This window comes from Rattus norvegicus, chromosome 5 (genome assembly GCF_036323735.1).
Source record: "Rattus norvegicus strain BN/NHsdMcwi chromosome 5, GRCr8, whole genome shotgun sequence".
NCBI lineage: Eukaryota > Metazoa > Chordata > Mammalia > Rodentia > Muridae > Rattus > Rattus norvegicus.
In genome coordinates this window covers 127770783-127787571 of record NC_086023.1, presented here as the reverse complement: position 1 = coordinate 127787571, position 16789 = coordinate 127770783, and the positions used below count along the sequence as shown (strand labels likewise).

At 47.2% G+C, this 16789-nt stretch overlaps 1 pseudogene; it reads left to right on the top strand.

Moving 5' to 3' along the window:
• The first annotated feature begins 16413 nt into the window (after positions 1-16413).
• Positions 16414-16481, top strand: LOC120103250 (U7 small nuclear RNA; annotated as a pseudogene).
• The last annotated feature ends 308 nt before the right edge of the window (positions 16482-16789 follow it).

Below are 16789 nucleotides of genomic sequence, written 5' to 3'. Positions count from 1 at the left end.
CTCTCCCATAGGCAGCTGCTATTAACTTGGGACTGAATTCTTTGTGGGATATCTACATCACTAAATAGCACAACTCATTCTGTTGCTTATACTTCCAGTTGTTTTATTTATTTAGCGTGTGTGCACATGTGTACCAAGGCATGCATGTGGAGGTCACAGGATAACTCAAGGAGTTGGTTCTCTCTTTCCACCACGTGGGTCCCAGGAATCTAACTCAGGTTGTCAGGCTTAGCAGCGGGAACCTTTACCGAAGTCATCACTGGCAAAGAAATAGGCAGCCTGGCTGAGTTCATTTCTCTCTGTTTTTGATTATGTTCCAAGGCTTCGAGTTCCCACCTTGACTTCCCACCATGACGAGTGTAATGTGAAATGTAAGCTCCCTCCTCTCCTCTGAGTCGCTTTGGCTTAAAGTGTCTTACCATAGCAAGAGAAACGAAACCAGAGCCATAGCATTGACTGTGTCTGCATGGTTGTGAAACCCATCACCGTCATCCACACCCATCAAACAGTAGCTTGCGTTCCCACCCCAACCCCTGGCAACCATCACCATGTTTCCTGTCTCAGTCAACTCAACTGCTCGAGGAAGTAGAGTATTGTTCCTCTGGGCCCTGAGTGTTTCACTTATGTCTCCGAGGTTCTTCTGGACCAGGGCATGCTCCAGGATTCCATCCATTATAAGGATAATAACATTCCGTATGTATTCTAACCATGTGACAATTGCACTGTTTCTATTGTACCCATCGCCAGTGCTGCTGCGTGCACACACATGCACACACGTGCACACATGCCTGCTTTCAGTTGTTTGGAATATGTCCAGACGTGAACTTGCTGGGCTGTGTTGTGACTGTCGGTTTAACTTTTGAGGAGCCGCTGGGCCATTTCCACACCTCCATTTCACATTTCCATCCAGGATGCACAAGGTTTCCCAATTCTCCCTATACCAGCCAAAAGTTGCTGGTTTACGGAGTCTGTTATTTGATTTGTGGAGCTTGGAGACTATAATAGCTATCCTAATGAATGTGAGGTTACTTTTAAATTGCGGTTTGATTTTGCATTGCTAATGATCAGGGATGATGAGCATATTTTCATATGCTTTATTGCCCATTTGTTTGTCGTGTTGGATAAATGTCTATTCAAGTCCTTTGCCCAATTTTAAATCAAGATGGAGCAGTTTTGTGGTTGCTGTTATCGAGTTATAGGACTTTCTGGATTTCCTATAAAGAGTTATTGTATCTGTGTGTGTGTGCATGCGTGTGTGTGCATGCGTGTGTGTGCATGCGTGTGTGTGCATGCGTGTGTGTGTGTGTGTGTGTGTGTGTGCGCGCGCATGAGAGTGCAGATGCCCGTGGAAGGCAGAAGGGGGCATTGGGTCCCCTGGAACTGGAGTTGCAGGCAGTTCGGAGCTGCCTAACACAGGTTCTTTGCTAGTGTGGTCAGTACATGTTGTCACCCACCGAGACACCTCTCCAGCCCCAATCCCTATGTTTCCCCTGTCAGCCCCTCATCAGACGCACATTTCCCATTCTGTGCATGATTCTGTAGATGACCTCTTCCCTCTGTTGATGTTCCTTTGCTAAACGTTTCTTTTAAGTTTCCTTGCGACCCCATCTTTCTATTCCTTGTTTGTAGCCGACGCTTTTGTTGTTGCTTTTCGGGAGGCTTTTTATATGATAACAAAAAATAAAAAAACATGCACAGCGTGGTGTGATGAATATTTTTCTAACACGGCTTTGTGTTTAACTTGGAATTAATAATTGATATTTTTTTTCCTTTAGTGTGTGTCAGTGTTCTCTAGAGTCACAGAACGTATGGAATGTCTCTCCGTATTGAGGGAATTTATTGTGATGACTTACAATCTGCAGTCCAACTACCCCAACAATGGGCAGCTGTGGATGGGAAGTCCAAGAATCCAGTAGTTAGTTGCTCAGTCCTGTGAGGCTGGTTGTTCCAGCTGGTCTTCTGCAGAAGTGGGTTCCAACAGATGTGCTGGCGAGTAAATGCAAGCAGATGAAGAAGAGCGAGTCTTCTTCTTCCAATGTCCTTATGTAGGTCTCCAGCAGAAGGTGTGACCGGGATTAAAGGTGAGTACCACCACCCCTGGATCTGGAACTTGCTTTGTCCCAGGATGACCTTGAACTCAGAGATCCCCTTGCATCAGTCTCCTGTGATTAAAGGTGTGCACTACCTTGTCTGGGCCTAAGCCTTTCATGGCCACTATGCCTCAAGATCTCCATGCCAAGCTCCAGGTCAGAAACTTGTGTCTTCCAACCTCAAGATCTGGATCACTGGTTAACCCTCCAAATCTGGATTGTAGTCCATTCCAGATGTAGTCAGGCTGACAGCCAGGAATGGCCACTGCATTTAGTATTTATTTATTGCTCAGTTTCTGTGTGTTCATGTCTTATCCCTCTCCAGTCTCCCTCATTTGTATAAATCTCAGTACAACCACATGCAGGGAGTATCCTAGAAGCTCTCTGTCCTGCATGAGTCCTGTAGTCTCCAGCTATTTCTTCTTGGGTTGGTCTTCGGGGATGAGCTCTCAGGTCCCATGAGGCTTTGAGGTCACCTGGAGCTTTTCTGACTTCCCTCCTGGGTGGGATCCTCATTTCCTAGTTCCCATGTGTCTTAGGGTTTCATTGCTGTGAGGAGACACCATGGCCAAGGTAACTCTTCTAAAGGAAACCATTTCATTGAGACTGGCTTAGAGTTTCAGAGGTTCAGTCCATTATCATCATGTCAGGAAGCATGGCAGAGTGCAGACAGACATGGTGCTGGAGGAACCAAGGAGTCTACATCTTGATCCGAGTGGAGCTAGTGACACAGTTCAGAAGAGAACTAGGATGAGGTCCCACATGCTTGAATCCCAGAACCTTTATGAGAAGGAGAAAGACCAGAGGGACACACTTGCCACACGATGCCCTATTTTGCCTGAGGACTTTGCTCGTGGGAAAGCCATCGTCAGATGCAGCCCTTGACCTTGGATGAGAATCATGAGTCAAAATGAACCTCCCTGCAGTAAAATGTACCCAGTGCTGTGTTGTTAGCAACCGCAAAGAGGCTAGAACTGGGGTCCTTAAGGTGAAATCTTAAGGGCTTCACATTTCTAAAAGTGTTTCATATTTGATTGGCAATTTGCCGGGTACAGAATTTTAAACTGGAAATTTCTCTCTGAATTATGAAGACTTGCTCCTTCGTCTTCAATTTTTGTCAGAAAGACCAACAACATTCTGTTTCCCAATCTATCAAAAGAGCCCTGTTCTTTCTCACTCAGTGTGTCTAGGAACATGTTTGTTTCTAGTCATAGTGTTGGGCACATAGTAGGTCCTCTTGTTCTGGAGACATATCAGCTTTGCTTTGAAGGTATTTTTCTAGAACAAATTCTATAGAGACTTTGTTCTTCCTGGGGATAATTACTAAACCTCCTCCTGCCCCCCCACTCCCATCCCTCACTCCACAACCACACCCCACCACTACTCCCTGTCCCCCACCCCCCACCACTCTTCTCCCACCCCCACCCTTGCTCCCCACCCCAAGCCCTGCCTCCCACCCCCTGTCCACCCCTCCTCTACCCCATCCCCCACTCACTCCCACCCCCACCCCAGTGCTGCTAGCTCTTGTTCGTCTACTTTTCATCCCTTTTCGTTTTCCATTCTGGAAAACTTTCAGCCCTCTACAGAATTAATTTTTCACTTATATCAAACTTCCAAGAGCACGTGGCTGTCCAACTGCTCCCTTCTTACACAACCTTCTTCTTCCTTCATGGGTGCAATACTTTCTCCTGTTCCTTTGAAGGAACGCACTGGTGATGCTTCTGCTGAGGTGTTCCTCACCATGCCTAGACTCTGCTTCCTCCAACACAGCCCTCCTCCCCCAGTTACTGACAGTGCTACCCACAGACTGGGAGAGTGTGTCACAGCATAAATAATGAACAAAGCATCGCCACCCAGAACATGTAAGGACGTCTCACAAGTCACCAAGAGAACAACTCGATTTAAAAAGAGCAAAAGACGACAAACAATCGCCACCTCCGATGAAATAGAAACGGAAGGTAAATCTGAGCAAAAGCAGCTTACACGTAATAAAAATCAGGGAAGTGCGAATGAAGAGCCAGAGAGAGCCAGGCACGGGGGCACAATGCCTGTGGTCCCAGACACAGGAGGATCTCCGAGTCCAAGGCCAGCCTGGTCTACAGATCACGGTCCATGGCAGCTAGGGTAAATAGACAGATGCTGTCTTAAAAATGAATTAAAAAAAAAGAGTCAGGGTTTTTCCACAAAAAAAGGAGCCCAATGGTGGGAAGTATAGTCCGTATGTTAAACAGCAGCTGTTTCCTTTTTCTTTTTATTTATTTATTTTTTTCCGGAGCTGGGGACTGAACCCAGGGCCTTGCGCTTGCTAGGCAAGCGCTCTACCACTGAGCTAAATCCCCAACCCTCCTTTTTCTTTTTAAGGCAGGATCTTACTACCTACTTCATACTTGACTCAAATTTACCATCCTCCTAAGTTAGGTGGGAATCGCAGGCGTACACGTTATATCTAGCCAGCAAGCTTCCTTTTCTTCCTCCTCCTCTTCCTCTTTTAAATGTATCTAAGTGGATGCAGTGTGCGTTCAGGTGCCCGTGCAGACCAGAAGATGTCAGATTCTTTGGAAGCTGGAGTTATAGGTGGTTTTCAGTCACCCAACATGGGTGCTAGGAACTAAACTTGGGTCCTCTCAGAGAGTAGCAAGTGCTGTCAACTGACGAGCCATCTCTCCAGCTCCAAACAGTCTCGTTTATCCCTAATTCAGTGCTAGGTGCTGCAACTACTTTGGAAGACTGTAATTTCATTCCTAACTGCAAGATCTGAGAGAGACAGAGAGAGAGAGAGAGAGAGAGAGAGAGAGAGAGAGAGAGAGAGAGAGAGAGAGAGAGCAGTTTATTAGTTGCTTGAAATTTTGCTAAGGTAACAGACTCTGAAATCCCAATGCAGTGGTAATAAAGGTTTATTTCTTGCTTGCACCAATACAGTACAGGTCAATGAATCTCCTGAGCACAGCACTCACATATCCAATCTCCTTCCTTTCCTGAGGTGGGGGGTTGGTGGTGGTGCAGGGGACAGGCTCAGGGTCTTGTGTAGTCTAAGCTGGCATTGAACCAGCGGTATAGCAGAGAATGCTGCTGAACTTCTGATCCTCTTACCTCAGCTTCCCAAGATGCTCAGTGCAAATTCCTTCTGTTTTATGAGACCCTTATCTTCAATTCATGGGCATGGTGGGAGGCAGGGAGAAGAGCAAGAAGTGTCATTCTAGGGGTAGTGGGGGAGGCTGGGCCTAGGAATACCAAACATCACTTCTATATACACATCTTCTGTAAGAACCCAGTTGCATGGTGTGTTAGTCCATTTTATGATTCTATAACCCAGCAGTTCTCAACCTTCCTAATGCTGTGACCCTTTAATACAGTTCCTTATGTCATGGAGACCCCCAACACTACAACTATTTTTGCTACTTCATAACTGCAATTTTGCTACTGTTATAAATCATAATGTAAATATCTCTGCGTTTCCTGATGGTCTTAGGTGACCCCCATGGAGGGGTCAGTTGACCCCCAAATGGTTCATGATCCACAGGTTGATAACTGCTTCTATAGCAGACCAACTCATACAAGGTAAGTTACTAGGAAAGTAGGTTAATTTATCATACAGTCCTGGAAGCTGAGAAGTTCAAGACTCGGTAAAGTTGTCATGGCGTGCTGGATGGCATCACTACGAGCGATGGATGGGCAAGTGAGAGAGGTAGTGGGTGCCTGGGAAAGAAGGGGACAAAAGAGTTGACCCAATTTATAACAGCCAGCTTTTGTGAGAACTAATCCATCTCTGTAGGAACTAATCCAGTCTTACAGGGAAATATTATCCCCCTTAAAGGTTTTGCTTACCAACACAATTACCTCGGCAACCAGACTTCGATGTGAGTTTTGGTGGGAGCCAACCACAGCACTTCAGCTCCTTGGGAGTTTAGGCTGGGAAATGCTGTTTTCCTGATGGCCTGGGAAGACGAAACAAGGCTGGCGAGCCCGTGGTCACACGGGGCAGAGGAACATTTCCTCTGAGTCCAACATCAAGTGACACCAAAGGTGGGACTAGGTCAAGGTACCCAGACCCCAGGGGGAGAGTTTCTTTGGGTCCCAGGGGAAAGCCAGACCAGCTGAGGTCAGGTCAGTTCAGGTCAGCTCCAGTTTGCCTGCTTTAGGTTGTCTTGATGGTTCATAGGCTAATCAACCCTCACATGGAGATTTTCTAGTCTTAAACTTTTCATAATCTCTTAATCCCTTGGTGTCCCCCTCAGGGTCCACGATAGCCTAAGACTTCCATTTTCTCAAGTCAGAGGTCTGGCAGCTTCAGGTCCTGCAAAACCCTTCTGGGGATGAGGCCTTTGTGGGACAACAGCCGCAGCCTGTTAAGGCATGTCGGTGCTGATGAAACAGCCACTGGTTTCCAAGGTGCTTTCAGATCTGGAGCAAGTAGAAGAGGTGGTGTCCCAGTCCCCAAAGGCCATCTGTCCTCAGCAACAGCTCTTCTTCTTCCCCACCACAGAAAGACCCCACCCTCCTGGGTTGGCTTGGTCCTGTCCTTTCACCTGGTAGGGGGAGAAGACAGGGAGGGTTAACCATCGTAGGGGACCCAGGGATCAGAACCACCCTGGGAAGACTGAGTTACTAGGCAATTTCCTTCATTTCTCTGAACCTCTATTTCCTCATCCATTAAATGGGTGCAATTATCCCCATTTGTCAGAATGACCCCAAGAAGATACCTTAAGACAATGGCTGTAAAGAGGGATGGCTGTGAGCCCAGGATCTGTGCTGTGAGCCCCAGGTCCACGCTGTCAGGAACAGTGTATGGGAAGCCTATGGGCTCCTGTTAATAAGAGAAGGGCTTCTTATCTAAGGCAAAGATGATGGGGGCACAGCCAGGACCAGGGACTTGCTAACTGAGGGGGCCTTAAGCACAAGGGAGAAGAAGAAATCACCACAATGTGGTTATGACTCCTGCAAGGCTCCAGGAATTAAGAAGGAAGCTTTGTCAGGGATGGAGACCAGGAGGTAGACAGGACTCCCAGCATGCCCTGGGCCAGCTCGGCTTCCTGTTTCTAGGGAGGCAGATGGCTCAACTCCTGTGACATTTCCATGCTGCTGGCTCTTTCCAGAGGTCAGAGGTCACAGCCTGAGCACCCAGGTAGACCCAAGCAGACATTGGGTTAAAGCTGGGAGGATTTTGTGGGGAGCCACTTGGGAGAGGAATTCCTATGCTCAGTATCTTCATGGCTCATCTACTCTCAGACTAATACTCCTGAGGCACTGAGGAGAGCTGTAGGGCTTAGGGTCCAGCATGTCTGTTCTGTGCCCCAGTGGCCATAGGTTAGGCAAGGACTTGAGATCTAGAAAGTTTGGATTAAGCTCTGACTTTATCACACACACACACACACACACACACACACACACACACACACACACACTTGTTGAGACTTCAGGTAAGACCCCTTACTTCTCTGTACCTCGTTTCCCCAGTTCATAACAGGGTTCAAAAACAGTAACACCGGTGCCCGCTGATAGTGTTGATTTAGTGAGCTAATATGTTCAAAATGCTTAGACCAGCACTTGGTAGAGTAACCGTGAAAGCATCTGCCGCTGTTTTGTTATTTATTACCTAATTATATTCCTACAACCACCCTGTGAGGCTCACTTAATGCTTTCATGTCAAGAGCTGGTATTTGGATCCATGGGCTGAGTGTGAACCGGTCCCCAGCTGTGTGGTCTGGGGAGAGTTGCTGTCCCTTGCTGAGCCTGGTCTCCAGGTCTGCAGAATGAGTTCATGCTGTTGTCATGAACTGGTACAATGGTGTAGGGAAGGCTCTCACCCAGTCCAGTGGACGCTACTGGTGAGTCACGACAGTGAAGGTTTGGCCAGGATCTCAGAGCCAACTAGCGGGTCTGACTTGAAACTCAGGAGTACTGCTAGGCTGCCTCTCCAGACCCTGGCTTCCTCATCTGTTAAGCACAGAACTGAGAAGGTTGCTGGGTGGGCCCTCAGGGCAGAGTACACAGCGTGCAGCCTGAAGAGTGACAGGTGTACTATAGGGAACAGGATTAGAAACACACAACCCCCCCCACAGATAAACACACACACACACACACACACACACACACACACACACACACACGGCTGGGCAGTAGTGGTGTATACCTTTAATCCCAGCACTAGGGAGGCAGAGTTCAAGGCCAGCCTGGTCTACAACGTGAGTTCCAGGACAGCCAGGGATACACAGAGAAAACCCTGACTCAAGGGGAAAAAAAAATCAGGCAACATTCCCTTGTTCCCGTGACCAGGACCTCTTCCTGGAGTCCAGTCCCTTATTGAAGCTTCCCCAGGGTGACACATGTTTGATCTCTGCACATTAATTGTGACCCTATACCAATCTCTCAATCTCTCCCAGCTTTGCTGGTGTCATCTGGTTACCTCATGACCTGGAGAAAGTACCTACCGTGTATGTGAATGGCTAGCACTTACTGTGCTGTGTCAGACTCTTTGGAACTTGAATTAGCTGCTTCCTTGGCCAGGTAAGGATGGAAAACATTTTTAGAGTCGTAGTATGGGACAAAAGAGGCAACAGGAAGACCAGAGCCAGACGCCTGTTAAATACTCTCTAAACCTTTGTGGTACCTCAAAGTTTACAAGGCACCAAGACCCCTTCATGATCATTGGGAAAAGGGGGACAGTGAGTGGGCAATACTATGATTGTTTTGTTACCATAACCATCCATCCACCTGTCGGCCCAGCCCCTTTCAATGACCAAAGCCCCTGGAATAGGAGGCCGGGGCTCTTAGCATGACTGCAGTAGAGAGCCCATTATATGCCAGGGGCTGCCCAGTCCTCAGGGTGAGTTGCCTGACTGGAATGGGAAACAGTGAGATTAGATCTTCTAGTTTTTGAAGAAAAGTTGACAATCTGGACCTTCATATGAAATCTGACCTCATTTCTCTTGAATGTCTGCAGCCAACAGACTCCTGGAGCTGGAGAGATGGCTCAGCGGTTAAAATGCTCTTCCAGAGGTCCTGAGTTCAATTCCCAGCAACCACATGGTGGCTCACAACCATCTATAATGGGATCTCATGCCCTCTTCTGGTGTGTCTGAAGACGGCTAGAGTGTACTTATATATAATAAATAAATAAGTCTTTTAAAAAAACAAAAACAAAAAACCAGCGGACTCCTGTGCTGGCCGCATCCTGCACGTTTGAGGCCTCTGGGAACCGGAGCTCAGACCCACAAAGCTGTGGAGCGGCTGAGCCTGGATTCAGAGCTACAGTTCCTGAGAGCCGCGGGAGCCAGGAAGAGCAGAGCTGGCACCTTAACACCTGCGGACTGGGAATGTCTCCTTAGACACACAGGCTCAAAGGGACAGAGCTTTACAGATGGAAGCTCAGGCAGTGAGGCTGGGAATCAGGAAGCTCCAGCAGCGGCACAAACGAGATGCCCCGCCCACACTTCCTGCCTGAACACCTGTGCTGATGCTTGCTTGCAGAGTCCTCAAGGGCAGGCTGAGGACAGCCTTGGGGAACTGCAGGAATTCTTGCTTCTGTGAATAGTTCTGATCCAGATATCTGCCCAGCAGTCTGCTGATCTCAACCACAAGGGTACGGCTGGATCTCAGTGACAAAAGCCCAAGGACGTCACCGCATAAGAGATTTGACCCCATCCTTCAATTGCACAGAGAACCAAAGCTAGTTGGCTTTTCCATCTGTGTTTCAGGGCTGATGGTCACCCCACTGCTACCCAACCTTCAGGAGTAAAGTGGCAGCCCATGGTTCTGTCCAAGAGGAGGTTCAGCTTCTGAAGGTGATTAAGGGCCTGGGCCAAGTTGGCCCCTCAGTTAGGACCTTACTACAAAATGACATAGGAATTGTCAGGTCTCTGAAGGACAGCAGGACAACCTGCTTCTTCCTTTGTGTTGACCCTGGGTTCCCATGGCTCTGCTGCCTGGTTCCTTGTGCTTGGCCTGTAAATTGGGGATAAAAATATCACCTTGTTACTTGCCTATAAAACATAACTATTTCTGAGGCTGAGAAAATGGCTTGGTTAGTAAAGTCCTTATCATGAAAGCCTTAGTTCAATTCCCAATGTGCACCTGAAAGACAGACGTGACCAGCCATGCTGTAATCTTAGAACCAGGGAAGTGGAGTCAGAAGGATCCCTGAAACCTGCTGGGTAGTAATTCTGGTCAAACTGGTGAGCTCCAGGTTTAGTGAGAGATATTGTTTCAAATCAAGATAGAGAGTTACCAAAATGACACTGGACATTGACCTCTTGCCTACACACACACACACACACACACAGACACACACACAGAGAGAGAGAAAGAGAGAGAGAGAGAGAGAGAGAGAGAGAGAGTAGAGAGAGAGATGTTCATTGTCTATGTAGTGCCAGCTGCCTCTTCCATGGGACTGAACCTCCCAGGCCCAGCTTTTGTGTTGGGAACTTCTCCATAAGATTAATGCATTTTGGGGTTGGAGATTTAGCTCAGTGGTAGAGCGCTTGCCTAGGAAGCGCAAGGCCCTGGGTTCAGTCCCCAGCTCCGAAAAAAAGAACCAAAAAAAAAAAAAAAAGATTAATGCATTTTGACACTTGTGAACAAGCACACACTGGTTCCAACTGCCTGCTATAAACTAGAAAGCCCCTGTCCCCCAGGGTCTTGGTAAGACAGGGCCAGGCTTAGATGTCCAGTCTCAATGTGCCCAGAGCAATCCTTTCAGGTGAAGCTTTGCCAGCAGCCTGGGGTCTCTCAGGAAGAAGCTGAGTCGACCTTGATGCTGCCCCAGGGTCATGCCTACAGCAGCTGAATGCCTGCATCCCTGCCTCCCTGACTCCTGGCTTGCCCATATACTCTGGTTATACTCTGGCCCCTGAAATCGTTCTTCCCACTCAGGAGAGTCTCCTAAGCCCAGAAAGCACTTCCTGCTCCTTTTTAAAGCATGCCACGGCTCCATTGTCCTCCAAACCTTGGTCTGGCATTCTAGACATTTCTCAGCCTGGACCTTGCTCTGTTCCGCCCCCCACCCCTCATCTCCTGAGAACCACACTGGGCCCCCAGCCTCCAGCTGATCTTTGCATGATCTTTCCCTCCCCAGGCCTTTGCAGCTGCTGTGGGGTCTTCCTTGTATTCTTTCTGTGTTTAATGCTTGAGGCCACTTGCACATGGCAGAGCGCCACCGGCAAAGATAAGAAAGGAGCCATAACACACACATTCCCCTCATGGGGCAATGCTTCCAGAGGGGAAACCAGATAACAAACAAGTGAGTAAGTTAAAAGTGGGTCAGATGGCATGGAGGACATCACACACAGCAGGGATCGGAGACAAGAAGCTTTGTAAGTCTGAGGATCTAGGTCAGTGTAGAATGTCTGTTTTAAATGTACTAGTCCCTAGGTTCAGGACCCTGTAAGGGGATTTTTTCCCTCTGATTATATAGTTTCTACTACCTAGTTCAAGGTTGTAGTTCATGATTAGCTTTGAACTTAAAGGGATTCTCCTGCCTCTGTATTTCAAGTTCTGAATGTCAGACACCTTGCCTAGCTCTGGGATTTTGGAAAACTGGGAAACTTGTGTGCCTGGGAGTCAGGGGGCTGAATCCAGTGCTGAGTTTGATGGATGGTTACTGTTTAAAGTGTGAGATCATTAATAGGGTCCCCAAGGAAAGTCATCCATTTCTGACCTATTAGATACCAGAGAGTGGCAGTGGGTAGGAGGCAGCCTACCCAGGCTGAGCCTTGAACCCAGACTCCTGGCCTACATACCTCACTGCCAAGAACTCTTGATGGGGGAGAGGTGAACTGCTGATAGCCTAGGCTCGCCTCAAATTTGCTATGTAGCCGAGGATAACCTTAAACTCCTGATTTTTCTGCTTCAGTCTCCCAAGTGCTAAGATCACTCCTAGCACCAGCAGGAACTATTGTCTCTCTGAGGCAACAGGCTACAGGCTGCTGAGTCTAGAGCCAGTTTGAGAGATCATTTCAGGTGACCAAGCAAAGACTGATGGGTAGAACTTAGGGGGCAGAAGGAAAATGTGAGGATCCTGGCCTGGGCTTCCAAGAGCCATGAGAGCTATTGCTCATTCCTGTGGTCCCTACAGTAGCCAAGGACTGTGGTCTGGAACCCGGTTCCCCAGGTGACTTCATTTCTGTATTTAATTTGTCCCATCTGTCACACTGACAGCTTGTAGTCAGACCACCGGGGGCCCCTGACCTGGCCCACCATGTTTCTACCCATGCTAGGTAAATGAGGTGGCTTCTCTGCTGCTGGTCTGCCAGAGGGGCCTGAGAACAGGACAGTTCAGCTGGTTCTCAGGCGATCACCAGGATGGGAATCTGATCCAGAGAGCTCCCTGGCTTTGGGAGTCCATGAAAACCCATTGTCCCTCTTTTGCAGGTATTAAAGGTGAGGCTCACAGTCACACAGCTGCTAGGGGCTTTTCTGCAGCCCTCTGCATCACCCCTCCAAGGACCACCAGCAGACCTCATATTCCCTGGCTCCTACATGGGGACACCGCACCCCAGAATATAATGTCAAAGCAACCCACTGCTAAGGAATGTGTGAACTGGAAGAGAGGGTCTTTGTCAGCTTCGGGTCTCTGGTGGGACACAAACCTCTCAGTTTCTGTGAAATAAATGCTCATCTAGTTTTGGACAGAGACTTCTTTTTAAAAAATCATGTATGTGCATTAAAAGAAAAAAATCCTACGTGGTCACCTCTCAGGAGATGGAGTTCCCTATGGCAGGGGCCTCTAAGCAAAGGCTAGAAGAACTCCTGTGGTAGTGCCAGGCCCTCGGCCTGGATGCAGAGCCAGCTGCCTGCTTGTTTCACGACCATTTACGTAGTTCACCCTGGTTTCAGGTTCTGGGCCCTCTATGGATGACGTCAAGAGACACTGACTGATGTAGACTGTAGAACTTCGGATAAAGATGAAGCAGCATCTGATCCTCTGGGGACACTAATGATCCTCTGAGAGGGGACATCAACAGAGGCCAGAGGGGTGAGAAGGAAAAGTGGGGTGAGGTAGGGCTTCGAACTCCTAGGAAAGATGCCCAGGCTCAGGGACTGTCCGATGCAAGGGCCTGTATCTGCAGCAGCCCCCACAGTTTCCGGCCCCACCCAGGAGGCCCCAGCCCTGTCAGTGAGGTAGGTTTGGGTGGCTCGAAGCCTTGTTGAAAGCAGCTGCAACCCTACACTGACTTCAACGCGGCGTTCTCAACCTGTGGGTCAGGACCCCTCAGATGTTCTGCATATCAAATACTTAGATTACATTCGGAGAAGTAGCAAAATTATAGTTATGAAGTAGCAACGACACAGTTTTATGGCTGGGGGTCACAACAACATGAGGAACTGTATGAAGGGGTCGCAGCATTAGGAAGGTCAGGAACCACTTACAGCCTGACTTTCACACTGGGTGGTGCCGGTAACTACCAGGGGCGTCCGGAGATTGGGGAAGTTTGCAGATGAGCCTCTTACCCTCATGGTGATATATTCATTTTAAAATGAATTTATTAGCACACCAACCCATGTATTACTGCCAAGGACTCTTGGGGGAAAGGCTTTGTTTACCTCAATTCGAAATTGAATGTGCTCGCACCCAGGCGATGTCAGTAATTGGAGGAGGCTGTCCATAAGGGGTTCGTCTTTCTTGTTTTTAGCGTCTCCATATAATCCAAATACTTAGAGCATAGCATGGTTGGGGGAGATAAAATTGTCTGGTGTGGGGGAAGGGAGCCAGGGCCAGCCTCTTGCATGTTGGGCAAGCACCCTGTGCTAAGCCACACCACAGTCCTAACTCTCTTTAAAAACAGTCCGTCCTTTGTTCTCTTCTCGGTGGCAGGACATAGCAGTTAGAATCGTAGACTTTGGGGCCCTCTGCTTTGGTAAGGCTTCTGCCTGTGGCCTTGAACCACTTCTTCAACCGGCCTTAAATTCTGCCTCTGACCAGAAGACAAGGACAGTACTCAGTATCTTACCTCCCAGAGGCTGTGATGGGCTAATCACAGGGAGTCCTCAGATACTGAGTAAACTACAGCTGTGCCAGGGTTGACACGTTCTTAGAGAGCTCACAGGGCAGTGCATGAAACCCTGAATTGTGAAGGGGTCCATGTACTGCCTTCTCTTTTACATATGTAGCTGTGTTTATTACTGTCGTGTATAGTGTATGTGTACCTGTATCAGTGTATGTTCATGTGTGTTCGTGTGTTCACATGTATGTATCTATGTGCACATAGAGGCCAGATGTGCAAACAGGATGCCTTCCTCTATCAACCTCCACCTTATCTTCTGAGACAGGGTCTCGCTGAATCAGGTGTTCACTCACTGCAGATTCGTGTAGCTTGTTATTGTTTGAGACAGGGTTTCACTGAGTACCTTGACTGGCCTGTGACTCACTCTACAGACTAGGCTGGCTTCAAACTCATAGAGATCTGCCTGCCTGTGCCTCCCAGGGCTGGGCTTAAAGGTGTGAGCCACCAATCCTAGCTCTGTGCCCAGCTTTGTTCATTTGTTCATTCATTTGTTTGTTTGTTTGTTTAGAAACAGGGTTTCTTTGTGTAACCCTGGGTGTTTTAGAACTAGTTCTGTAGACCAGGCTGGCCTGGAACTCACAGAGATCCAGTTGCTTCTGCTTCCTAAGTGCTGAGATTCAAGGAATGCACCCCCACTGCACGGCTGTGCCCAGCTTTTTAACATAGGTGCTGAAGATCTGAAACAAGGTCTTCACATGCTTGCATGGAAAGCATTTTACCTACCAAGCTTTCTCCTCAGCCCCTTCCACTCCCCTTTGCCTATACATATATACTTATGTGAGCACACACACACACACACACACACACACACACACATATATATGCACATGCTCCCCTCCCCACATTCTGGCCTACTCTACGTGGTGCTGAATACATTTTGGTGGATCAGGTTTATCACTGTGGGCTTTGAGCTGTTAATTTTTTATTTCAACGTAAAAAATGTAATAGCATCACTTTGTTTTGTGCTCATTTTTAAGATTAAAGTCTACTCGAGGCGACTCACGCTGGGTTCTCCTGTGCAAAAATAATGAAGCATCCTTTTAGAATAAAATTCAAGAAGCAAGTCCAAATGAGAAGCTGTTGGGCAGATAAATATGATCGGAATACATTCTATAAAATCCTCAAAGACTTAATAAAAATAGTATATTAAAAAGAATTGTCATATCTCTTTAAACTTCAAACTATTTAAAAGAAGAAAGTTTATTTTTAAAATGCAGTCTTGGGGTTTTTTTTTTTTGTTTATTTGCTTGTTTTTTTTTTAAAGATTTATTTATTTTATTTATATGAGTACATTGTAGCTGTCTTCAGACACACCAGAAGAGGGCATCAGACCCAATTACAGATGGTTGTGAGCCACCATGTGGTTGCTGGGATTTGAACTCAGGACGTCTGGAAGAGCAATCAGTGCTCTTAACCACTGAGCCATCTCTCCAGTCCTGTTTGCTTGTTTTTTAAGGAGCTTTTACAAAATAGCAAGTTGATTAAGGGACAGTATTCGCCTCATGTCAGGGCTGGAGATTAGCAGGCAATGCAGAGTCTGACATGGCCTTGGTAGGGTGGAATGACATGGTTCCTGCCCCTGGAATGGGGCCAGCAGGCGTGGGCCTCCACAAGTGGCAATTGCTGCTGTGGGCATAAGGTTTGTTTGCATAATAATGCCCATTATTTTCACATTCCTCCAAGGAATGTCCCCCTGTTAACATTAAAGACTAGATGAGTCCAGGAAGTGAAGGTGTGACTGTGTCAAAATGGTAAATGCTGGGACCTTCAGGATAGCCCTTCAGGCTGTGGGAAAGAATTCTAAAAGCATGAATTTGAAAATAAATAATTTCTCAGAGAGATGGCTTAGCAGTTAAGAGCACTGGCTGCTCTTCCAGAGGTCCTGAGTTCAATTCCCAGCAACCACATGGTGGCTCACAACCATCTGTAATGGGATCCGATGCCCTCTTCTGGTGTGTCTGGAGACAGTGACAGTGTACTCACATACATTAAATAAATAAATAAATAAATAAATAAATAAATCTTTTTTTAAAAAAGAAAATAAACTTCTCATCCTTGCAAAAATATGATCTAAAGGAACAGAGGCAGCCGCACTGAGCCAGCTTGTCAGAAAGATACAAAGATAGACAGATTCCTGAGTTCAAGATCAGCCTGGTGCAGAGGAGTTTAGGTCCAGTCATGGTCAAATGCTAATTCTAAGGGCAGGGTCCCACCCAGCTATCTTATTGTCTGTGCAATAAGTCAAGAGGGAACCTGGAGTAAATAAAGAACTGCTATATATGTAACGAGCTGTGTGTTCCGGCTGCATGAGAAGAGCTCGCAGAAAGTGATAGCAGTTCTTTTTTTAGAATTTTTTTCTAATAGGATTTCTGACCTTGGTCGGAAATCCCAAGAATACCTTTGAGGACCAACACAGCTCTTTTAGAACTTTTTCCGGTTTTCTGATTTTGATCGAGAAACCCAAGAATTACTTTTAGAATTTTTTTTTTTTTAAAAAGCAGGATTTCTGACTTGGTTGGAAAGTTCAATAATTTTTTTTCATAGCAGCTTTTCTGACTCTGGTCAGAAAACCCATGAGCTATCCAGAGAACATTTAGAATTTTTTTTTTTACTAACTGAGAGAGCTATCTCGAGCAGAAAGCTTTATAGAATAGCAAGAAAAGCTCTCTAGAGCAGAGCAGAACGCAGAGAGAAATCAGC